We start from the raw sequence: 25,843 nt of genomic DNA on the forward strand, positions 1-25,843 counted from the left end.
GAAGGATAGAATGGAAGAATAGTGATTGGGAAAGGGAGGACCATCTCCGAGATTAGGTGCAGATAAAGTTTGAAGCAAAAAAATCATCACCTTCGAGAGCATTTTGACCTTAAAAATTGACTTCTTCCTTTATGCGTTTGTTTTGAAAGGGTTATGTGGAGTAACATGGAACAAATGCGCATTACTGATACTCGGATTTGAATGGAGGTTGCTTCGGCCACAATGCAGAGGACGAGCCACTATACGATCTCATGAAAAAATAACCAACAGTAAAAGCAATAAATGCAATGGCTAAGATTTGCGAGGAACAGCACCGTATGCACAAGAGGGTAACCTATTGAGATTGGGTTGTATCATCATCTTCGATGTCCTCAGTGGCTGTGGAGAGTCCATCATTGAGATTGTTGAAGACTGATTTCGATAAATTTCGAGAAAAGATGAAATGTACAGGCTTAGCAAACAAATTGTTGAAATGTTGGTTTAAATAACAACGAAGTTTCTCATCGTTACTTTACCAGTGCCTCGAGACAAGGTTGTAACTACGATTGCACACTTCAATCCCACCGGTTTCCAGGTCTGGAATCACTGAAATTTAGCGACGCAGTTGTGAAGATCCGATCGGAATTTGAGGGCGGAATGAACGCATGAATCTCTACTCTTTCTGCCAGTGACCAAGTCCGTGAGCATGCAGTTCTTCGATGAAGGCAGAGAGGCGCGTGAAACGCCCAGGATGGGAGCTCAAAACTAGGCTGGAGCAACTGAAATAGAGAGATGTGGGAGACAAGGCTGGAAGTTCTAACCTTATCTGGATACATTTCAATTGACATGGCGCAGTAACCTTTGTGTTGATGGAAAGTATCCTGAGCCATTTTAATCTGAACTGAAATAGTTTTTGGCAGCATACATTTTTGTGGATTGAGGGAGGATCTGCCCCAGGGAATTGTCACAATTATAAATAAACATTTCGCAAAGACTGAACTCGTCTAGGTGTATCTGTGCATTGTGAAATGGGCTAAATATCAGTGCACTCTGACATTTCTCATATTCTGACTTTGCAGTCGGTTAATTTTCTGGAAGGAATTTTAAAAATACTTTTTGTGTTATTCAATTTCCTGCTAGCTTGTTCTGGTCTGATCATTGATGTAACATGAACAACCGAACATTAATATGATTTTGGGATTCGGTTCGACGTTCCCTCGAATTACGGAAGAACAACAGGAGAGCAGAGGTGAAATTTATCAGAATAGCAGTGATCAAATTGAATGAATGGGCAGACAGAGGATGAAAGGAAGCTTCATGGGGATAAATGTTTTTTCTTTGCCAATGAAACTACCCGCGTCACAAAGTGTCTCACCTGGACTTACAGAAATGAAGTGTATAAGTCCTTCTACATTGAGTGAGGCGGGGAGAATGTAAACACAGCAAGCTCCAAAAAAAACAGAAACTTTTGTTCTTTTCTAAACCTCAGTCCCGGCCTGACTAAGATGACCTTTCGAAAATTATTTTGCACAATGTCAGCAGAGGACTTACAGATTCGACCACGAAAATCAAATTAAATATCAAGATAAAATCATACCACTTTATTCGCTACATCCCCCCTTTTGACACATGGTCCTCACTGTGTGTTAATTGGCATGGAATGGGAATAATGATCGCGTTGACAGGGTTTATCAATGGGGCCACACCACACCCATTCCCTCATTCTGCACCCTGCCATTTTCCATTCATGCTTGTCCTTCGGCGTGGCCTGCGACTCGACCTCCCATAAGTCTGCTTTGGATTACAAATATTTGACATACACATTTCAACTGACCACTTGGCGGCTGCTGGGCTGCCGTCCTTCCGGTGAGTTTGCATTCGCATTGCCTTGAGAAAGGGAATCGTACTTTTTCGTGTGGGCTTCACATTTACACACAACGAATGATTTAGGCGGTAGGACAACTTCCAGGAGGTCAGAAGTCAGGCCATGGTGTATTTTGGACTTTCCAGTGTAGGTCAAGAAGCCCCTGTGTTTCCACAGAGTTCCACAATTATGTACAACCCCGAATGCTTATCTGCTGTCTGTGTAAATATTCACTATCATTCACTCAGCCAATTGACATGCCTCAGTCAAGGCAATTAGCTCTGCTGCTTGAGCTGACAGATGACAAGGGAGTGATTCTGCTTTGACTACCTCGTGGGTAGTTACTACAGCATACCAAACACAATTCTGGCCTGTCCGTTTGCCCCTGCATGCGGACCCATTCACAAAAAAAAACGCAATATCCTGATTCTGAGTTTGTGAATCCTGCACGTCTGGTCTTGGTGAGTTACAGCGACACAGTCATGTGGGTCTCTGTCTCCTGTTGTGGCGAGAAGGCTAGCAGCATTACGGACGTTACATCTCGTTATTGTAATGTTAGGCATCTCCAATAGTACAGTATTGTTTCTGAGCCAACGTGCTGCAGACATGTGTGCTGTGTTTTTCTCGGAAAACAGTAAGGATGCATATGGGACCAGGAGGGTTAATTCTCCAAAGCCAACTGTGTCCCTGGACGCTACAACAAACTTTTTCAGCTGCAGCCACGGCTTGCAGGCATATAGGCAATCCTATAGCCAAAATGTAAGCCTGAATTTTCCCACATTCTCCTGCATCAGCTCAGATGTAATGCATCTACCGTTTGTACAAAAGGCTTGTTTGGATTCGGACGCCCAGTGTAGGTGTGGTTTGGAGCGCCTTTTTAATTCAACTGCAATGGTCTCTGGTTCTGAAACTCTAAGCCATTGGAAATTTCATTTAGTGGCGCCTCAAGTGTTGTGTAATGTGGGATAAAAAATCGACAGTAAGAGTGCATGACCAAAAAGAATAGCAATTGTTACTTCGTGTGAGGCTTTGGAATTTGCTGGATTGCTTGAACTTTGTCTTGACCAATGCCCTTCCCTTGTTCAGACAGGAAATAACCAAAGAACTTCACCTTTGTTGCACAAATTGTAGATTTGCGAAACAAGCTTTGTGCCCATTCCTGGCGAGATGGCAGAGCAACACATGCGTATCTTTCTCACATTGTTCCTCTGTTGGTGCTGCTATTAAGCATTCGTCTACATACTGCAGAAGCGCTGACCCCGGGGTTAAAACAAGAATCTCCAGACTCCAGCATCGAGCCTCATTAATTATGGTGGGGGACTCACAGTCATCTTCACAAAGTCGCTTGAATGTATATGATTTGCCTTTGAGTGGAAAAGTGAACCAGAATTGACTTTCTGGGTGTACCGGTACACGAAAGAAGACATTTGATAAATCCATAGCAGAGAACCATTTACTGTCAGGTGGAATTTGAACTCATATAGTACAAGGATTAGGAACATTTGGGGCGGGCGGAACAACAGCATAATTGACTACCTGCAGGTCTTGAACAAAGCTCCCCTTCCCCGATTCACCTGGAATGTTTGCCTTTTTGACCAGAAAAATGGGGCTCTCACCGGAGATTATCCACAGGGAATTATCACTAAAGCTTTCAGGAGGGATGCAAAGTAGTATCCTTTGACAGCCTCGTGTTTTAACGGGTCTCGTGCTCTGCATGGACGATACTCAGACTTCCGGGCTCTTCTTATGGGTTCATAGCTTCCTATGAACCCCACATCACGTTTGCCTTTTGCCCTGCACTCAGTAGTGACCCTTCTTAATCTTGGGTCCGAGACATCTATCATACCTAATCGCCAGGCTACCCTCTTTGCGGGGGTTACCTGGACTGCTCCATCTGCCTGAGTTAGCCAATTTAGTTTCTTCATATCTGTCCTGATGTGTACATTGAACCAGGTACGCACATTGTCGCTGAAAACAGAATCTTTCGTTTTTTTGTGCCTGCAGTATGCATCGTCTCAAATTCTGCCACCTCTCGCTGGATGCCTTCGCCAATGGTACGTGAGGAAAGGTGCCTTCCACATCAAAAGGATTTTTTTTTCTCATTCCTTGACTGTTTGTCCCTGATATGGTAGTTTACTGGCCTTGTATGTCTGCTATTATTTCGGTTTAACTTTACATTTTTTTCTGTCTATCTGCAACACATGCCTCTGCAAAGTCAGGTAATTACTTATTTGTTTCCCAGTGCTTTTATTGGATTCAAAATAAATGTTAATTTACCATTACAATGGACATTACATTATTTTACAGGTTGTGGCAACAGCGAGGGCCGAAGTGCCTGTACTGCATTGTAACGTTCGATGTTGTCAGTTCCATTTCCTGCTGGTTTCAGATATCTCTCCTCACTCTGGAAGCTCCCGGTCGCATGTTCCAGAGATTTGTCTGCACTTCAGTTAATCTAGGCAACTGTATTTCCTGCTCAGAATGTGATCTCTCTCCAATGGAGAGAGGAAAATAAAGTCGGTGACAAAGCTGAGATCACTTACGATCTGTCCAGACTTAACAAAAACTATCCCGATCTTCCAGTCTCCTATAACTTCAACATTACACTGTGTTCCCACCCTTCAGGCTCTCTGCTTGTATTCCTGATGAAGGGCTGTTGCCCGAAACGTCGATTTCACTGCTCCTCGGACGCTGCCTGAACTGTTGCGCTATTCCAGCACCACTCAAATCTAGACACTGTGTTCCCAGGCCATCATTTCAGTCTCTGTTCTGCTGCAGTGCTCCTTCAAGACACAACACAAGCTGGAAGACACGCAACTCATTTTCTACCGACAGACCATGAAAACCTTAGGACCCAACATCAAGTTCAATCATTTTAGAAACCGTCCGCCGTCTTACACATTCTTCACCCACCCTCCCTTCCCATTAGTTCTGAAGACGGATCGTTGGACTCGAAGCGTTAACTTTCCTTCCTCATCAGAGATAGACAAGAGCTGCTGATTTTGTTCAGACCTTTTGTCTTTTCTTCTGAGAACTTTGTTTTTCTGTTGTAATCGCCAGATACTGGAAGCGTCTGAATGCAGGAGGAGAATTTCACAGGAGATGAAAAGAATGGAAAGGTTTTGACCACTCCCATTGTGAAGGTACGCGAGCTAGACTGGGGATGTTGCTCTAAGCCCAGAGAAGGCTGAATAAGAAACCGATTAACGTGCTCATTTTATGAAGAGGATAGATATGTGTGACAGAGATAAGCCTGTATTGGGAAGGAACAGAGTAACATAAATGGAAGACAGGAGACAAGGAGGAGATTTAGGAAGAATACTTTCACCTAGAGAGTATTGATTATCTGGAAATCATTATCTGAACATGTGGTAAAGGTAAGTGTAATGAGAACGTTTCAGCAGTCTGTAGCCGAACACTTGATGAGCCAGAGCACGAGTGGATAAGGACCAGGTATCAGAAAGTGTGACGAGGACAGACAGGCGCGAGATGGGTGTCCTGAATGCAATGCGTCAAAGGCAAACTAGTGTGCTTAATGATTACGGCTGGCGCGGCTCTGTGGCGCAATGGAAAGCGCGTTGGACTTCTACATCTCTATTCAGAGTGTTATTCAAAGGTTGTGGGTTCGAATCCCATCAGAGTCGAGTTTGAATTGATGTTTTGCAAAGTGGTCAGACCAGACTCGGCTGCTTATCTGCAAAACCAGTAATAATCGTGCATAAACCTAACTGTCTCGAAACGGAACATTTTCCTCCCACAGATTTATGGGCGGCACGGTGGCACAGTGGTTAGCACTGCTGCCTCACAGCTCCAGAGACCCGGGTTCATTTCCCGCCTCAGGCGACTGACTGTGTGGAGTTTGCATGTTCTCCCCGTGTCTGCGTGGGTTTCCTCCGGGTGCTCCGGTTTCCTCCCACAGTCACAAAGATGTGCAGGTCAGGTGAATTGGCCATGCTAAATTGCCAGTAGTGTGAGATAAGGGGTAAATGTAGGGGTATGGGTGGGTTGCGCTTCGGTGGGTCGGTGTGGACTTGTTGGGCCGAAGGGCCTGTTTCCACACTGTAATGTAATATAAAATTCTAATCTAATCTAGATTTACATTATCGATGTCTATTTATGGTAGAGATCGATAAATACCTGTCAGCCAGTAGATGTTGTGGATGGGCTGGAAAAAGACATAAAATTGTTCTGTGAGCCATGATGATATCAAATTACGTGGCAGGACAGGATCGGTGTGAAGAATGACCTCCTTCTGCTCCTTTGTGTCTGTGCCATTTCTGGCCAAGGTTTTTAAATAATCACAATGAGGACAATATGAAGTAAACGCCAAATAATATTTTGGTCTCATCTCCACTTCGCTTCCCTCCCGGCTGGAATAGACAGCTCTTGTTTCAGCTTTAGATCAGACAGCGGAGGATTCTCACAAGTTCTCCTTCAGGCTGAATGTTCCTTCACATAGGTTTCCAAGTGGACACATGGAGCAAGCAATTGCATGGATGCTGGGGATTCAGGGGCATATTTCCCCATTGCTGGGCTGGAATTCTGGCCAAGGTAATGAACGTGAATTTCTGACATTTTGAATCTTACTCTGGATTCTTGCGACTTTACGAATTAAACTGAATTTAATTTGCCCTTGCAGAACATTATTCAATCTTCACTGTGCATAAAAACCATGCTCCATGCTCGTGCACATAGTATGCTGAACATTGTTGATGTTGTGTGTAGTGTGGGTTGATGTCTCAGATGAACATGCCAAAGGAAGTTTGTGAAATGTCAGTGAATCGGGTTCACTGACGAATTGAAGCCGATAGAAGGAAAATCCCAGTACAATGGCCACATAACATTGCCTGTGACCAACGCAGGAAGCCATGGTAAATGTATGCAGTATTCAATAAAACCGATTTCCACCACATTTATCTATGCCATTTTCCTGAAGCTGATGCTTCATAATCGATGATCCATTATCAGTATAGCCACCTCTGCACTGCGTGTCCTTTCAGATACACAGAAAAAAAAATGAGTAATTGGGTTGAGGGGCCCAGTGGTAAGATCAGGAGCCGTTCGTCACCATTAGACGGCAGATCCAGTGGTGCAGTTAGTTAGCTTTCTGTACTTGCATGACAGAATGGCAGCACATGAACTGCCAAAGTTGGATTGCATTAGATTCTCGCCAGGTGTTTGTTTTACTGATACTGACCAGAGATGATTGCAAATTCAAGCTGAAGAACAGTTTAAACCCGAAATATTACATTGCAATAAAGTGCTTTTGGCACTAATGTTGTACCGACCTGTAAGACCAATCTGAAGTCCATCTGACCAGCAATTTGACATTATAAGCCGTAGGTTTATCCAATGATCATTTAATTGCCTTGAAGGTTGGTGAGTCTACGACTGTTGAAGACAAGGCGTTCTGCACTTTTACTACTCTCTGAGAAAGGCCGCTACCTCGGCATCTATCACACTCAAATTACATCGATATGCTCTTGTGCCAACCATCACCATTTGAAGAAAATGCCTTCACTGTCCACCTTACGGCAAACTCTGATCATCTTTTATGTCTCTATTAATTCACTTCTCAAACTTCTTATCTCTATCAAAAACAGCCTCAAGTCCCTCAGCCTTTCCTCGTAAGACCTTCCCTTCACAGAAGGCAGCATCCGAGGAAATCTTGTCTACAACCTTTCCAATGCTTTCACATCCGTCCTATAATGTGGCGACCAGAACTCGACAAGTTTGGCCATACCAGACACAATTCTGGAGCTGCAAAGGGATCGTTAGGCCCTGAAACTCAATCCCTCTCCTAATAAAAACTAACACACTGTGCTCATTGCAAACAAATCCATCAACGTGTGTGTTAACTTTCAGAGTTTTATATACATAGATGCCGAGATCGCTCTGCTCATCTAAACTTCAAAGAATATTACAATTAGCCCAGATCATTTTATTCTTGTTGTTCATTCCAAAGTAAATCACCTCACACTTTTCCACAATATCCTCCATATGCCACCTCTGAGCCCCGATCTGCAGATTATTCATGTCCGTCTGTAACCTGCAGCAGACTTCGGCACTGTTGACAACTCCATCGACTTAGTGTGTTCTGCGAATTTACTCATCCATCATCCCATGCTCGAACCCAGGTCATTTATAAAGGTGACAAACAGCAGTGGACCCTAAAAGGAACCTTGTGGTACACCATGAATAACTGAACTCCAGGATGAATATTTTCCATTAACTACCACAGTCTGTGTTCTTTCAGCGAGCCAATTACTGATCTAAACCGCGAAATCACCCTCAATCCCATGTCTCTGTATTTTATGCAACAGCCGACCGTGCATTCGTGAAAATCATATCCAGAATGTTAACCACTTTACTCTCGTCCACTTGTTTGTTGTCCTTTTCAAAGAGCTCAATAAAGTTTGTGAGCGACAACCTGCTATTCGCAAAATCTTATTGACTGTAGCGAATCAACTTCTTCCTGCTTAGGTTATCATAAATCATATCTCTCATAACCTTTCCCAAAACTTCACCTTCAAGGAAATACGGCTCACTGTTCTATAATTTCCAGCGTTCTCCCTATTAATCTTCGTGAAGAAGGGGACAATATTTGCTGAACTCGAGTCTTCTCGCACTAATCACATAGACACTGACGAAATAAAGTTGGTCGTCAAAAGTTCTGCAATCTCCTCCCACGATTCCCAGAGAAACCTATGATACATCCCATCAAGCCCAGAAGACAAATCTATTTTCAGGCTTTCAAGAATTGCTAACAACTCATCTTTATGAATATCAATTTCGTTTATTCTAACAGATTGCATCTCAAAATTCTCTTCGACAGCATTGTATTTTTCATTTGAGATATGATGAAAAATATACATTCAGCGGCTCTCCTATCCTCGGACTCCGTTGACGACGTCCTCCTACTGTTCTTGGCAGGCCCAAATCATATCCTAGATATTCTTTTATTCTTGAAATGACAAGAGAAAGCTTCCGCGTTTTAAATGACCCTGTCAGCTAAAGACTTTTAATGTCCCCTCTTTGCTCTGAGTAGCTCTCTCTTTTGGCCCTTCCTTGCTAGCTTTTAATTTTCAAGTGCCCTAACTCAGCTTTCGTATTACATGTTTACATGCACCACCTTCTCCATCTTGACAAGAAATTCAACTTTTTGAGTAAAAATGGCTCCCTGTCTCAACCTCATATTCCCTGCATGACGCACACACACTTATCAAGGACATGCATGAGCGCTGACCTGAACAAGCTCCATATTTCAGGTTTGCATTTACTTTCCCATCTGGTGCATCCTAACTCTTGCTGATCGCATCATACTGGCCTTTCTCCCAGCGATACCTCATGCTCTGCGATATATATATATTCCTATCCATCACTAAATAAACATACCAAATTATGGTCCCTATCACCAAAGTGCTCAATTATCTCCAAATCGAACAGTTGACTTGCTTCATTACGCAGTTCCAAATCCAATATGTTTTTGAATCTTGTTGACCTGTCTCCATGCTGCGTCACGAAACCCTCCTGCCCACATTGGACAAAGACTGACCAATCAGAGTTCCTCAAACAATAACATTTCCAATCAATATTTGGAAAGTTAAACTTCCCCACTACAACGACCTTGTTACTTCCGTTCCTATCCAGAATCATCTTTGCAATCTTTTCCTCCATATCTCTAGAACATTTTGGTGGTGACCTCCACTTGCCTGATTTTAATCTCAGCCCATTCTAGTTCAGCAGATTGAGTCGGGTCCTCACCAAATATCCTTTCTGCTACCATAGCACTGTCTTTGACAAAAAATGCCACATCTCCCCCTTTTTAACGACTTCCCTGTTCTTACTGAAAAAATCGAAACTGAGGTGCCAGGAAAAACCATTCATTTCAGTGCTCCATTCATGTCTCTGAAATGGCCACAATATTGAAGTCCCAGTGAACAACCCATGACACCTGCTTTAACCCAGATGCTCCTAGCGGTGAAGTAGACAGACTTCAAACCACCTTCATCCTTGCCAGCATTCACTCGCAAACCCGAAAACCTATTTATGTCCGAACCACTCAAAACTTCCAGCAAACTCCAGCTAAAATTCGGGTTCGCAATCCGCTGCTGAATTCGTTTAAACCCTTCTGAGGAGCTTTAGAAATTATCCACTCAGGATGTTGGTACCCTTCCGGGTCAGGTGAAGACCATCTTGTTTGTAGAGGTCCAGCCGACTCCAGAATGAGCCCCAACTATCCAGATATCCAAATCCCTATCACCTGCACTATCCTTACAACCACGTGTTCATCTGCTCTCTCCCTGTTCTTTCCCTCACTATAACGTGGCATGTGTAACCAATCAGAGAGATCAACTCTGTTTGATCTCGATCTAAGATGTCACCCTGGATCCCTGAATTTCTGCCATACATCCACATCATTTTTATTACATATGTTGTTAGTGCATATGTGAAACATGACCTCGGGCTGCTCCCCCTCCCCTTAACCATCCAGAAAACGCGCTGCGAGACATCACAAACCTTGGTAACTTGGAGGTATCACATCAATGATGAGCCTGCCCTGTTCCCACTGAAACTGTAATCTGTCCCCCTCAACATGTAGTGCCCAATAACTATTGCTCTCCTCCCCTCTCCCCTACCCTTCTGATCACAGGGACAAACACTGTGTCAGAGATCTGTACCCCATGGCTTACCCCTCGTAGGACATCCCCCAAAAATGTAACAAATATGGTATGCTTGTTACAGATGGGCACAGCCAAAGTGGATGCCTGCACTTGCTGCATGTTCCCTTTTCGTCTCCCGACTGTATACCATCGACCTTTTTCTTGTACCTGAAGTGTAACTGCCTCCCTATAACTCCTCTCAATTCACCTTAGATTACCCAAAGATCCAATGTTCAGCTCCAGTTCCATAAAGCTGTTGCCAAGGAGATGGAGTTCGGTGCAATTCCCGTAGATTCAAATGTCACGGACATTACTGTAAACTCTAAGCTCTCACATTCTAAAGAAAGAACATTCAAATGGCCGACCATCCATTTCTAATGTTCGGAATTCACACACACACACACACACACACACACACACACACACATATGTGTGTGTGTGTGTGTGAATTCAGAATATTTGGAATTGGTTGGTCGGCCATTTGAATGTTCTAGGAGAAAGTGAGGACTGCAGATGCTGGAGATCAGAGCTGAAAATGTGTTGCTGGAAAAGCGCAGCAGGTCAGGCAGCATCCAAGGAACAGGAGAATCGACGTTTCGGGCATACACCCTTCTTCAGGAATGAGGAAAGTGTGTCCAGCTGGCTAAGATAATAGGTAGGGAGTAGGGACTTGGGTGAGGGGAGTTGGAAATGCGATAGGTGGAGGGAGGTCAAGGTGAGGGTGATAGGCCGGAGTGTGGTGGGGGCGAAGAGGTCAGGAAGAATATTGCAGGTTAGGAATGCGGTGCTGAGTTTGAGGGATTTGTCTGAGACAAGGTGGGGGGAGGGGAAATGAGGAAACTGGAGAAATCTGAGTTCATCCCTTGTGGTTGGAGGGTTCCCAGGCAGATAATGAGGCACTCTTCCTCCAACCGTCGTGTTGCCATGGTCTCGCGATGGAGGAGACCAAGGACCTGCATGTCCTTGGTGGAGTGGGAGGGGGAATTAAAGTGTTGGGCTACGGGTGGTTGGGTTGGTTGGTCCGGGTGTGCCAGAGGTGTTCTCTGAAACGTTCCGCAAGTAGGCGGCCTGTCTCCCCAACATAGAGGAGGCCACATTGGGTGCAGCGGATGCAATAGATGTTGTGAGTGGAGGTGCAGGTGAATTTGTGGCGGATATGGAAGTGTCCCTTGGGGCCTTGGAGGGAAGTAATGGGGGAGGTGTGGGCGCAAGTTTTGCATTTCTTGCGGTTGCAGGGGAAGGTGCCGGGAGTGGAGGTTGGTTTGGTGGGGGGTGTGGACCTGACGATGGAGTCACGGAGGGAGTGGTCTTTTCGGAACGCTGATAGAGGAGGGGAGGGAAATATATCCCTGGTGGTGGGGTCTGTTTGGAGGTGGCGGAAATGACGGCGGATGATACGTTGTACATGGTGGTTGGTGGGGTAGTAGGTGAGGGCCAGTGGGGTTCTGTCCTGGTGGCGGTTGGAGGGCCGGGACTCAAGGGCGGAGGAGTTGGAAGTGGAAGAGATGTGGTGGAGGGCATCGTCGACTACGTCTGGCGGGAAATTGCGGTCCTTGAAGAAGGAGGCCATCTGGGTTGCATGGTTTTGGAACTGGTCCTCCTGGGAGCAGATGCGGCGGAGACGAAAGAATTGCGAATGTGGGATGGCGTTTTTACAGGGGACAGGGTGGGAGGAGGTGAAGTCTTGGTAGCTGTGGGAGTCGGTCGGTTTATCGTAAATGTCCATGTCGATTCGGTCACGCGAGATAGAAATTGAAAGGTCTGGGAAGGGGAGGGAGGTGTCTGAGATGGTCCAGGTGAATTTAAGATCGGGGTGGAAGGTGTTGGTAAAGTGGATGAACTGTTCAACCTCCTCGTGGGAGCACGAGGCATCGCCAATATAAAGTGGATGAACTGTTCAACCTCCTCGTCGAATGTTCTTCCCGTCGAATGTGCGAGCTATATGTATGTACATATGTGTATGTAAACATATGTATAAATGTGTGTGCGTATGCATGTATGTGTGTGTATGCATATATATTTAATATTTAATATATATATGTTTAAAAGTTGCAAACGAACATTGAGTAAAACAGCATTTATTCAAAAAATATCTGATTTTGTGGAGTGTTCTGTCCTTGGGAAATACCTCAGTCACTTAAGATCAGCCATAAAGACTCCCTGAGTGAATATCCATCACTCACTAGAGATACAGAGGTGATTTTTGAAGTCGATGACGTTTGTCATGTCGCTGATCCTGCGCTGTGTTAAATTCTGGAAAGGATGTTTAGCTCGTATCATATTACTAATTTTGCTGCAAACTCGCACAGTCCATTAAAACAATCCAAAAGTTATTAGGTTTATCTCATTGGACATTTTGCCTGTTATCAGAAAAACTAGAATAGAAATGACAAAATACTGCTATGAAGATTACAGAATTCAAACAGGAATTATTTTCGTGTCTTGTCACGAGATATGGTTGCGGGAGATGAGTGAGCAGCAAATGGACTCACTCCCTTCTCTGTGATTGCAGCCAAAGTTTCTAATGCGACAGATGAAGGAACAAAGGTGCATCACATCGGCAGGTCAGTTCCAACTCACGATAGTGTAGTTTCACTTTGATTGTCGCCATCTCCTAAAGTATTAGCTGAATGGGGAGATCAGGATCCTGAAGGTATGCTGATACATTGCGCGAATTATTCCCACACTGTTGGCATCACTTTATATCATAAACCAGTTATGCAGCAGACTGTGCTAACCGGCTTCCTTTAATGCTGAGCTCACACAAACAGCTCAGTTCCTTTACATTTTATAGAAGTTCACGTAGAACAAGCTGCTAAAGTTTTCCTCACAATCAGCTCATTCTACACTTAGTCGTGCTCAGTTGCAGGTGTTATGAGTTTTCTTTCCAATTAACGTTAACCAATTAGAGAGTGTGCACGTACCGTGTACCCATTCTGGCCGCCCAGACTCCCTGTCCCGGTGAAATTCACTCCTTGTGTGTCTGCACGAATCTTTACAAATATTTTAGAATCAACTTCTGAATATTTTTTTCCTGAGAAAAAGTAAGCATTTTCGAATTCAATAGCTGTAGAAAGAAAAAGAATGCGAGCTCCAAACTTCTCTTTATCATTCATTGCTGGTTTTCAAGTTCTATACCCTAGATATAGATCCATCCGAATGAGGGAATTTCCCTCCTGTTTACTCTCACCAAATTCACATCGCCTAGAAACCTTCTATACGGACACAACTCAGTTTTACCTAGTTTCACGCCACATGATCTATTCGTCTTTTCCACCATCCCATGAAACCCCGCTTTGTCTTTTCCAATGGCACTTTCCCCCACTACATCGTTGGCTTCCTTTCCATTATTCTGTTTCCAAGTAAACGCTGTCCATTCTTCCTGACGTCTTTTCATTCCAGTCATCGCCATCCATGTCTTTTATCATCTATTTATGTCCCAGTATAGTCCATGTTAAGAAAGGATGCTGGGGCCAAACCAACACATGAAAACCCGCTCTAATGCTGTATACTACCATTACCAATGTAGAGAAAATGGGAGCTAGTTCAGTCAAAAGTGAATCCGTTGGTTGTTGCACAATGGATCAATCACTGATTGGGTCGTGACTGTTTTTCCTCACTTTTCTCCCCTGTCTGAACATGTGCTAAAGCAACACAATAAGGGAACATGGAATGCCTACAGTTCAGAAATTGCCTATTCGATGCAACAAATGCACACAAATCCTCCTGGAATTGACCCTCACAGAACAATTCCTTACCCCTTTTCTCTTCATTTGCTCCTGAATAAGGCAACTTACTGACAGTCGACCCAGTTGTCGGCAAATCATATCTCTGGCGCTGTGAGGCAGCAGTGATAACCAGTGAGCCAACTTGCGGCCCTGCACAATTATTCAAGGCACATTCGGACGCATTTGAAATGTCAAAGACGCTCGACTTGTGTTGTTGCCCTTATCAGAAACAATAAACCCAGATTCCCTGACCAAGAAATTAATCCAAACCACAGCGGTGAAAGCGCTGTATGGTAACCACTAGTCGACTAGGAAGGACGGCATGTGCAATTGCTTCTACTCTTAACAGCATAGGTTTATTTTCCTGCGATGAGAAATTCCTTCCAAAAAAGAGTGTTTGTGACACCGTGCTTTTAGAGCACAGAATAATACATTATGTCAGTGGCAGTCATCAAATATCCAAATATTCTCGTTTCCATTTTCCACTAATTGGCCCACAGCCTGACATCTGAAGTGTTCATCTGAATGAGACTTTCCCTGCAAAGTTTTAATCTCAAATGAACCAGTGAATGAGACTGAAGTCAGATACCGTCAACTTTGTTCATGAACTGCGGGAGAACTGAACCTCATTTTGACCCATAGAGGGAACTATACAGAGACATCTTTTGAAAGTGACAAAGGCCTCAGGAGAGCCCAACTTCCATAAAATGAGGAATTGACCCGTTTGGCCTCTTCTTTCTTCATGACTCGCTTTAAAACCGATTCTGTTTACATAAGCAGAGGGGTAAACAGGCGGGAGGCTGTACCTCAAGGACTGTCCCAATCGGCAATAATTGGTACCTGCTCAACGTTGACTTCTCCAACTCTGAGGCAGCCTGGCTAGCTGTGTTCTTCCAACTTCCTGCCTGTTTAATTGGATTCCAGCAGATTACTGTCTCTACATAAGGAACAGAAGCATTCAACCGCATCCCTGTACGTTTTCGTCCCCCATTGTTTCACCGTTTCTTTTCTGCTTTTCATGAATCACGTTGTTCTTCATGCCAAACGAAGGCATTATTCGCATCAGAAGCTTGTCATCCTCATGTTCCTCGAAGGAAAAAACACGTATGTGGACTTCCAAACAGAAACAAATGGGGCCTGGGGCGGGGGGGTGGGGGAGTAGGGTCTGCCTATAAAATGACTTCCAGCTATTCCTTCAAAACTAATTCCTAACAACACAGAGAACGCACCTTCGGATGCTTGCTGCAACAGTTGCAAGAAAATTCAGCAAGGTTGTAGTGTGAATCGATGTTACAACTCCGGGCTCGAACCACTGAGCTATGGTAGCACTAACATATGAAGCGTTTTGAGACTGACAAAAGATGATGACCTCTAGCAGAAAAACTTCGGTCATCTCAGTTTTGTGATACAAGCTTCGTTTTGTGTGACAAAATACGACTTGAAACCCACTTCTTTGATCACGTGTTTGATATAACACTTTGTCAGCTTCCCAATATCTCATAATGTGTCAGGGATCAACATTTGTTTAAACTCACACAAAGTAAAAGCTTTGAAGCTTCTTTTATATAAAAGGCACGATGTAGTATTGATACCAGCTCATTGCCCTTGATTTCAGCATGTATTGCAGTTTTTCTTAATCACTTGGTGAGTAATTCCTTTCCTTTTGCCTGGTGCGATTTACGTTGCCACGGGAATTCATAATTTATGGCCTTGGCAGGTGACTTTTAGGCACCAAACGTGAAACAGTTCAAATCGAACATGCTCCGGAGCTTGGAATTCGAGGGAATGCAGAATATCTGAGAGTGCACTTTAAACATAATCTTGGGTGTCATGTCCGCTGGCTGGGTTGCATAATATTGACCAGCTCTATTTTCTCTTGAGTGGGCTGGAGGACATGACAGTGATAGATAGAGGGAAGACAGTCAAGAGATTTGTAGAAAATGATGAAAAATTTGAAATTTAGCTGCCCGGTGATGGGTGAGTAACCCTTGTTTTGAGTACTCCGACATGCAGGAGAGGTATTGGAAGACCTCAGGATTATATCATTGGGTGAATAACCTGCAACTCCTTACCTTCCACCCTGTGGGAGCCCTTGTGGAAAGATAAAGCTGCGAAGGCCGCAGTGCACGTTTGCGAAAATGGGCGTTCGTAAAAATGCCATTCAGATAATGCACAATGAAACAGTGAACAGAACGCAAGTGCACCCTTGAATAGAAGCAGTGGGAGTTAGACCATAGAACATAGAACATTACAACGCAGCACAGGCTCTTCAGCCCTCGATGTTGCGCCAACCTGTCATACCAATCTGAAGTCCATCTAACCTACACTATTCCATGTACGTCCATATGCTTGTCCAATGACGACTTAAATGTACTTACAGTTGGCGAATCTACTACCGTTCCAGGCAAAGCATTCCATACCCTTACTACACTCTGAGTAAAGAAACTACCTCTGACATCTGTCCTATATCTATCACCCTTCAATTTAATTCTATGCCCCCTCGTGCTCGCCGTCACCATTCTTGGAAGAAGGCTCTCCTTGTCCACCCTATCTAAACCCTCTGATTATATTATATGTCTCTATTAAGTCACCTCTCAACCTTCTTCTCTCTGACGAAAACAACCACAAGTCCCTCACCCTTTCCTCGTAAGACCTTCCCTTCATGCCATGCAACATACGAGTAAATCTCCTCTGCATCTTTTCCAAAGCTTCATCATTCTTCTTATAATGTTGTGACCAGAACTGTATACAATAGTCCAAGTGCGGCCGCATTAGCGTTTTGTCCAGCTGTAGCATAACCTCATGGTTCCAGAACTCGATCCCTCAATTAATAAAAGCTAAAACACTGTATGCCTTCTTCATAAACTTGAGCTGAAAATGTGTTGCTGGAAAAGCGCAGCAGATCAGGCAGCATCCAGGGAACAGGAGAATCGACGTTTCAGGCATAAGCCCTTCTTCAGGAATGAAGGGCTTATGCCCGAAACGTCGATTCTCCTGTTCCCTGGATGCTGCCTGACCTGCTGCGCTTTTCCAGCAACACATTTTCAGCTCTGATCTCCAGCATCTGAAGACCTCACTTTCTCCTCCTTCTTAACAAACTTGTCAACCTGGGTGGCAAATTTCAAGGATCTCTCTACCTGAACACCGAGATCTCTCTGATCACCTACACTACCAAGAAATTTACCATTAGCAAAATACTTTGCATTCCGGTTGTTCCGATCAAAAGGAATCACCTCTCACTTGTCCGCATTAAACTCCATTTGCCACCTCTCAGCCCAGCTGGGTAGCTTAAATATGTCTCTCTGTAAACTACATCCTTCATCACTATCCACAACTCCACCGACCTTAGTGTCGTCTGCAAATTTACTAACCCACCCTTCTACGCCCTCATCCAGGTCGTTTATGAAGAATAACGAACAGCAGTGGACCCAATACCGACCCTGGCGGTATACCACTGGTAACTGGACTTCAGGATGAACATTTCCCATCAACAACCACCCTCTGTCTTCTTTCAGCAAGCCAATAACTGATACAAACTGCTACATCTCCCAAAATCCCATTCATCCGCATTTTGTGCAATAGCCTACTGTGGGGTACTTTATCGAACACCTTGCTGAAATCCATATACACAACATCATTCGGTTTACTCTAATCTACCTGCTTGGTCACCTTCTCAAAGAAATCAGTTAGGTTTGTGAGGCACGACCTACCCTTCATAAAATCATGCTGACTATCCCTGAACAAATTATTCCTTTCCAGATGGTTATAAATCCTATCTCTTATAACCTTTTCCAACAATTTACCAACAACTGAAGTGAGGCTCACTGATCTAAAATTAACAGGATTGTCCCTACTCACCTTCTTGAACATGGGAACCATATTTGCTATCCTCAGGTCGCATGGCACTATTCCTGTAGACAATGACGATATAAAGTTCAATGCCAAACGCTCGGCAATCTCCCCCTGGCTTCCCAGAAGATCCTAGGATAAAGCTTATCCGGCCCAGGGGGCTTATCTATTTTCACACTCTGCAGGATTTCTAATACCTCCTCCTTGTGAACCTCAATCCCACCTAGTGTAGTACTCTGTATCTCAGTATTCTCCTCCACAACATTGTCGTTTTCTAGACTGAATACTGTTGAAAAGTATTCATTTAGTGCTTCCCCCATCTCCTCTGACTCCACACACAACTTTCCAGTGCTATTGCTGATTGGCCATAATCTTACTCTCGTCATTCATGTATTCCTTAAATACCTATAGAAAGCCTTAGTGTTTACCCTGATCCTATCCGCCAAAAACTTCTCATGTCGCCTCCTGGCTCATCTGAGGTCTCTTTTTCGGTCTTTCCTGGCTACCTTGTAACCCCCAAGCGCCCTAACTGAGCCTTCGCCTCTCATCCGAACATAAGCCTTCTTCTTCCTCTTGACCAGACAGTCTGCTTCCTTCGGAAACCACAGCTCCCGCTCTCGACAGCTTTCACTCTGCCTGACAGGTACATACTTATCTCGGAAACACAGTAGCGTTTCCTTGAATAAGCTCCACATTTCTAATGTGCCTATCCACTGCAGTTTCCTTCTCCATCCTATGCTTCCTAAATCTGGCCTAATCGCATTATAATTGCATTTCCCCCAGCTGTAACTCTTGCCCAGTGGTATACACCTATCCATTTCTATGTCAAAAGTAAACATAACAGAATTGTGGTCGCTATCACCAAAGTGCTCACATACTTCCATGTCTAACAACTGGCCGAGCTCATTACCCAGTACCAAATCTAAAGTAGCCTCCCCGCTTGTTGGCCTGTCTACATACTGTGTCAGAAAGCCCTCCTGCCCACATTGGACAAAAACTGACCCATCCATAGTACTCGCACTATGTTTGTTCCCAGTCAATATTTGGAAAGTTGAAATCCCCCATAACAACTACCCTGTCATTCTCACTGCTATCGAGAATCATCTTTGCTCTCCTTTCCTCTACATCTCTGGAACTATTCGGACGCCTATAGAAAACTACCAACAGGGTGACATCTAATTTCCGGTTTCTAATTTCAGCCCATATTACCTCAGTTGACGAGTCCCCAAACATCTTTTCTGCAACTGTCATACTGTCCTTGACCAACACTGCCACAGGTCCCCCCTCTTTTACCTTCTTCTCTGTTCTTACTGAAACATCTAAATCCTGGAATCTGCAGCAACTATTCATGTCACTGTTCTATTCATGTCTACAAAATGGCCACAACACCGAATTCCCAGGTACCAACCAATCCTATAAGGTCATCGACCTTATTCCAGATGCTCCTGGCGTTGAAGTCGACATACTCCAAACCAACGTCTTGCAATCTTGCGACCCTGAAACTTGTTCTGGACCTCCCTACTCTCAAAATTTTCGATACGTGAACTACAATTTTGGTTCCCATCCCTCTGCTGGATTAGTTTAAACACACCCCAATAGTCTTAGCGAATTTACCCCCAGGATATTGGTACCCCTCTGGTTCAGATGAAGACCATCCTGCTTGTACAGGTCCCACCTACCCCAGAAAGATCCCCAATTATCCAGGAATCCAAAACCCTCCCTCCTGCACCATCCCTGTAGCCATGTGTTCAACTCCACTCTCTCCCTATTCCTTGCATCACGAGCACAACAGCAGGGAGGGAATTTGATTGGACGGATGGAAGTGTATTATGACCGTGACTTCCAAACGAATGGATTAGAGTTTGAGCTGCAGAAGACCAGAGACGTGGAAGAGTTAATGATGTTAATGAAATGCAAGTCGGCTGACATGGTGATGTTGGGGATATGTGGTTAAAAACACATCAGGAAGTGAAGTATGTCACCATGGTTATGACGTGTCTGTTCAGACTCAGACAATTACCAGGGAGGAGATTGAATCAGTGGCGAGGCATTTTCTCCTAGGACTTGGTCGATAATGCCTTCCAGCTCATGTCATCCACTTCCCTCAACTCCGCTCCCAAAACTCATCCCTCCAACTGAGACGAGGACGGAACTCCCTTCTACATCACTTTAAAATCCAACACCCTCTGTAGACATCATGTCATCCTCCGGTATTTCCGTCAGCTGCAAATGAAACCCACCAACTAAGATATGTTTCCCTCCCCACCCCTACCCACTTTCTGTAAATATCATTCCCTCTTCGATTTCCTGATGGTGCACGCCCCCACCAAACCACCCTCCCATCCGCTCCCAGCAAACTTCTCATTCCAACAGGGGATTTGCAAAACATCCATCCACACCTCCGCCCTCAACTCTGTCCAAGGCCCCAAAGGACCCTTCCATGTCCATCAGAGTTTCACTGCATTTCCACGCATGTCATTTACTGTATCCCTTGTTCCCTTTGCAGTCTCCTTGACACTGAGGAGATCGGATGCCTAATTACAGACCACTTCTGAAAACTTCTCTGGGACACCCGCACCAAACAACACCACTGGCCCCTGGCCGAACATGTCAACTCTCCCTCCCACACAGCCAAGTTCATTCAGGTCCAGGGCTTCTGCCGCTCTCATGAACTGTCCTGTCTGTCCATCTTCCTTCCCACTGATCTGCTCCACCCTGCGCTGCGACCTATAATCATTACCCCCACCTCCATCCTCCTATCACACTCTCAGTTACTTTGTCCCAGCCACACACGCTCCCATTTGTCTCTCTACCACCTCGCCTCACAAGCCTCTTTCCTGATGGTGCCCGAAACATCGATTGTCTTGCTCATTGGGTGCTGCCTGCCCTGCTGTGTTCTTCCAATATCACACTTCTAACTCAGTGGCGAGGCAGTGGATTTTGAGTTCGGGACTGAAGTCAGATGCCTCAGTTTTGCAATGATTCAATTGTAAGAAATTTCTGCTCCATCAGGACTGGATGGCAGACAAGTCAATACAGTGTTTGACCTGGAGGGAACAGGGAAGTGATCGTGTTCATATCCACCTGCTGACCCGCTGGTCTCTGTGGTGGAGGCTGTGTGCATAAAAGATTCTGACAAAATTCTCTTCAAATTCTTCGTGTCGAAAATCCCTTACCTTCAGACCTTATCTTCAGACAGAATCTAGAGTCTTGTGAAAGACGGTTTCACACTCTCTTTTTTGGATAACATCAGTTTCGCAGGATTTGAGAAGGGTAAGATTTACAAACCAACCTCTCCACCATAATCTGATGAAGCCGCACACTTCATCCCGAATACAACTTGATCAGATTTCGAACATGAAATGAAAAAGCTCTGGTTACAGTGTGAGATAAATCGTTCACTTATTGTGTGTGTGGACGAGGCTTCCACCTGTCATCAGACCTTACAAAGCTCAATTGCAATCATACTGAGGAAAGACTGGGGAAACGTGGGGATCCATTCCCTGTCTGAGTTGAATTCCCGTGGACGCAATGATACCAAGAAGAAGCCATTCACCTGCTCAGAGTGTGGAAAGGGATTCACTCTGTCTCTGACCTGCTGCGACACCTACTCGTTCAAAATGATGAGAAACTATTTCAATGCCTGAACTGCGGAAAATGCTTTAAAACATCCAGCGATTGGAGAACCGAACACCTCGCTCATACTAATGAGGAACTTTTTATTTCTCCGGACTTTGGAAAATGTTATCAACCCTCTATGTGCTTCATTTTTGAGAAATATGCTCACATAAATAAGAGTCCATTAAGAATCAAAGAGACCTGACGTGTGATCCACGTGCTCACCCGGAGGAGAGACATCTCCAGTTCCAAATCTGTGGGACGTGCTGTAACGTCCGAGCGACCGGATGGCTCATCACCTTTCACACAGTATTAACAGGTCTTTCTAAATGCCCTGACTGCGGGAAGTGCTGCACTCTTTCCTGAATAGAAACGTGTCATCAACGTGTTGACACTGAATATAGACATTAATCACTATAAACGTTCCTGGGGACAGTATATCATGAACGTCTTCACATTGAGGAAAGACCTTTCAAACATGTAGTCTGTGGGATGTGCTCTCTAGTCTCTGTAGAACTGATGTCCCATCGATATTTTCGAATTGTGGGAGACGTTTCAAGTGAATCTATTCCAGGAATAGGTTCAAACAATCATCTCAACTCTCAGCACACCATCTGTTTTGCAGTTGTCAGCAAGCATTTACCTGCTCCATGTGAGAAAAACAGTTAGGTCACTCATCGACCCTGCTGAGAGAGTAGAGGGATCCCACTGAGGGATGGAATTCATTCACTCATCGACCCTACTGAGACAGCGGAGAGTTTACATATCTCAACACTGATTGAACTTTGTTCTTCACATTCAGATCTGAAATCGAAGGTAATTGGAAGGATGGGATTACAGAGTACGTGAAGTATTAGCACAGGTTGTCAAGGAGAAATCACATTTGACAAATATATTAGAATACTTTGAGGAGATAATGAGCAAATGAGATGAAGTCAAGCCTGTGGAGGTGACCGGCTTGAATTTCCATAGACATATGTCAAGGTGCAGTATGGCAAACTGCTAAATAAGAGGCCATGGATTGAGGCTTGGCTGACTGGCAGAAGGCAGACAGTTGGGTAACGAGGTCTCTTCCAGGATGGCAGCCCGTGACTAGTGGAGTTCAAAGGAGTCAGGGTTGGCACCACAGCTATTCACATTATGTATGAATGATCCATTCAAAGGAACTGAGGGTGTTGTTGCTCCATTTGAAGAAGACACAATGATAGGTGGAAGGCCAGATCTTATTGATGAAGCGGGCATGCTGCAGAATGACTTGAAAGGAGTGAGTGCTTCGAAAAACGTTGTCGTTGCCATACTTTGTGGAAAATATGAGGTCACATGTTTGGTGGAAAAAGTAGAGGCATAGACAATTTTCTGAAAGCAGAAAGAATTCCAAGTTCAATTTTCTCTTATGTTTAGCATGCAGTTTCAGTTGGTGTTTAGGAAGGCAAATACAATGTCGGCGTTTTGTTCAAGCAAATTAAAAATACGGGCAGAGGTTTAGGCCTCAGTCAATAGGAGGCTCTGGACCATTGCATTTGGAACATTGGGAGAAGATTTTGGCACCATATCTAAGTGATGGTATGTTTTGCGTGGTGGATAGGAGGTTTATAATGGCTGACTCAGTGGTGAGTAGTAATGTCTTGCAGCCTCCGCGATGTTTGTTCAATATCTACATTGGACGAATGTGAATTTGGAGTTGGCACATCCTGTCCGTTTCAGCCTGCGTTTCCTCCCCAGACTAAAGATGTGTAGCTGACGTTCTTTCGTCATGGGAAATTCAGAGTTACAGGAATTGGGTAGAGGTGTGAGTTGGGTACGATTCCCTTCGCATGATTAGTGGGGGTTTCTTGGTCCAAATCTCCGTTTTGCACATTTTAGGTATTCCGTTAGAACAACGTTGATCGCAGGGATTTAGGCCTTGTCATAAGAATTTTTTTTAACCGAGGTGACACCTTCCATATAAACGCATGGTTTCAAGTGAACGTCTTGAACGATATAAGGAGTGGAGGGACATTCTTGAGGAGGACATCATAAAGGTCAATGGAGAATATTAAATAGCCTCAGACCATAAAGTTAAGTATAATCTAAAGAGATTCTGCAAGTACATTAAGAAATTGAGACGAAATAGGACCACTTTAAGATGAAAAAGCTCACCTATGCCTTGATCCTCAGCAGATGGAGAAACATATAATGTTCATTTCGCGTCAGTTTACACTGTGGAGAACGAAATGGCGGGTACACCTAAATACTGATGTTTTGAAAGTAGTTCACATTGAAAAAGGGAAGTGCTGGAGGACCTGGAAACTATAAAGTTGGATATTTCTCTGGGATCTGATCTCCTGTATCCCGAAAACCTGTGGGAAGTTAGGGAATGAAACTGTTGGGCCCTTTGTAGAAATATTTTTATCATCTATTATTACAAGCGAGGCACCGAATGACTGGGGGATGGCTAATGTTGTGCCTTTGTTTAGAAAGGAATTCATGGAGAAGTCTGGGATCGATAGACCTGTGTGTATGGTTATGGTCGTGGGTAAGTTGTTGGATGCAATTCTTACCGATAGGATTTATTTGAATTTTTAGATACAAGGAATGAATCGGGATAATCAGCATTGTCTTTGCACAAAATTGATTGAGTTTTTTGAAGGTGTAACCAAGAAGATCAATGAGGACATAGTGGTAGAGTTTGCTCACTTGGGCTTTAATAAAAGCTTTTACATTGTTCCACACGGTTCACTAATTCATAAAGTTAAATCGCATAAGTTAAATGTAAGGATTCCAATTAGATATGAAATTAGTTCGATAGCAGGATGCTGAGAATGGTGGTGGAAGGCAGTTTTCGGACTGGAGCACTGTTACCAATGGTATCCCATTGGCTGAGTGCACATTCGTTTTATTTTTCATTTAAATAAATGATGTAGGTAGGAAGATAGAAAGCATGGTAAGTAAGTTTGCAAAATTGGTAGTAGAATGGACAATAATAAGGTTCTGGAAGGTTGTGAAGCGATTTTCTCATTAGGTCAGTTTCTCTCTGGCCTCGAGTTTAAAAAGCGTGTGGGGGAGGAGTTGTGAAGGGCCATTCGTCCATCGTGAACCGTACGTTATCAGGTATCCATCTATTCTTGTCCCAGTTTGCAGCAATGAGATTGTCTATGTGATCTGAAATGACATAACAATGGTACTGAAGGTTGACCTGGTCACACTGTTGTAACCCCTTTGAGGAACGTATTCTCATGTTCAAATACAGAGGTAGTCACGCAAGCTCATTCCCCGATAGTGACAGAGTCCACAGGATTATACCCATTCCATGTGCTTTATGTCTACAAGTATCTCCGGAGAAAGGAGGCTTTAAGTAGAATACAAGGCACTTCCCAAAAAAATATGCACCGTTGCTGTGAGCCGCGATATGAAATGGATACTGAGCTGAAATGGTCCCAAACGCTTCTCATGTGAAACTTTCAATAACACAAATCCCAACAAAACCAGCCCTCTGGCTCCTGAGACCTGACAGGTTAGCGCCCAGCAGACATTCCTCCCTAAAAACCACGGGCACACGGCAAAATCTAAACACTTTCATGTCTCGTCTTGTTCTGTTTCTGTCGCTGTCACACCTCCCGCTTCCACTGAACGTCTAGTCCCAATGTCAATGAGCTGTTTGATATAAACACAGGCACATCGAGAAAGGAATCTTTATTTCAAAAGCAGAGCCAGAGATTGTAAGCTGCAAGGGCTTGCTCTCTGCTGGGTAATGAAACATCACAGTTTCGTTGTCCTCATTATTATATAGACTGATTCCACAAATATGCACCGCAACAGTTATTACCAATTGAAATGTCCCAATGAATACCGTGACGGACAGAAAGATCAGGGGAGAGTAGCTTCGACCTCTTCCTCGCCGACGGACATTTTGCAAAGAATGTCCTGTTACTTGACAAAATGACCTCCTCGAAGCTGGCCATAGAAGTGTCTAGCACAATAATATCCTTTGGCCCATATGTCTGCACCAGTCCAACACAATCCCCCTGAACTGTTCTTATCTCATTTGGCGTCAATTGGTTCAGAGGGGCAAATGTATTCAGTCATGGAAGTGGACAACGAAATGGGTCTTACCTGCTCTGGAGTTATCTGTCTTTTCCATCCTGACAGGCAGTTGGTTGCAG

The 25,843-nt window shown here is 44.2% G+C and overlaps 1 non-coding gene and 1 pseudogene across 1 annotated transcript; both read left to right on the forward strand.

Moving 5' to 3' along the window:
• Nucleotides 1–25,843, forward strand: part of LOC148146481 (uncharacterized) — a 181,252-nt pseudogene that overhangs the window by 106,466 nt on the left and 48,943 nt on the right.
• On the forward strand, nucleotides 5,396–5,487 carry trnar-ucu (transfer RNA arginine (anticodon UCU)). The gene is given in 2 exon segments: nucleotides 5,396–5,432; nucleotides 5,452–5,487. It is a non-coding gene; the product is annotated as a tRNA-Arg (tRNA).

This window comes from Chiloscyllium plagiosum, unplaced genomic scaffold (genome assembly GCF_037043375.1).
Source record: "Chiloscyllium plagiosum isolate Xiang-an unplaced genomic scaffold, Cpla_swu_hap1 HiC_scaffold_21, whole genome shotgun sequence".
NCBI classification, from domain to species: Eukaryota; Metazoa; Chordata; class Chondrichthyes; order Orectolobiformes; family Hemiscylliidae; genus Chiloscyllium; species Chiloscyllium plagiosum.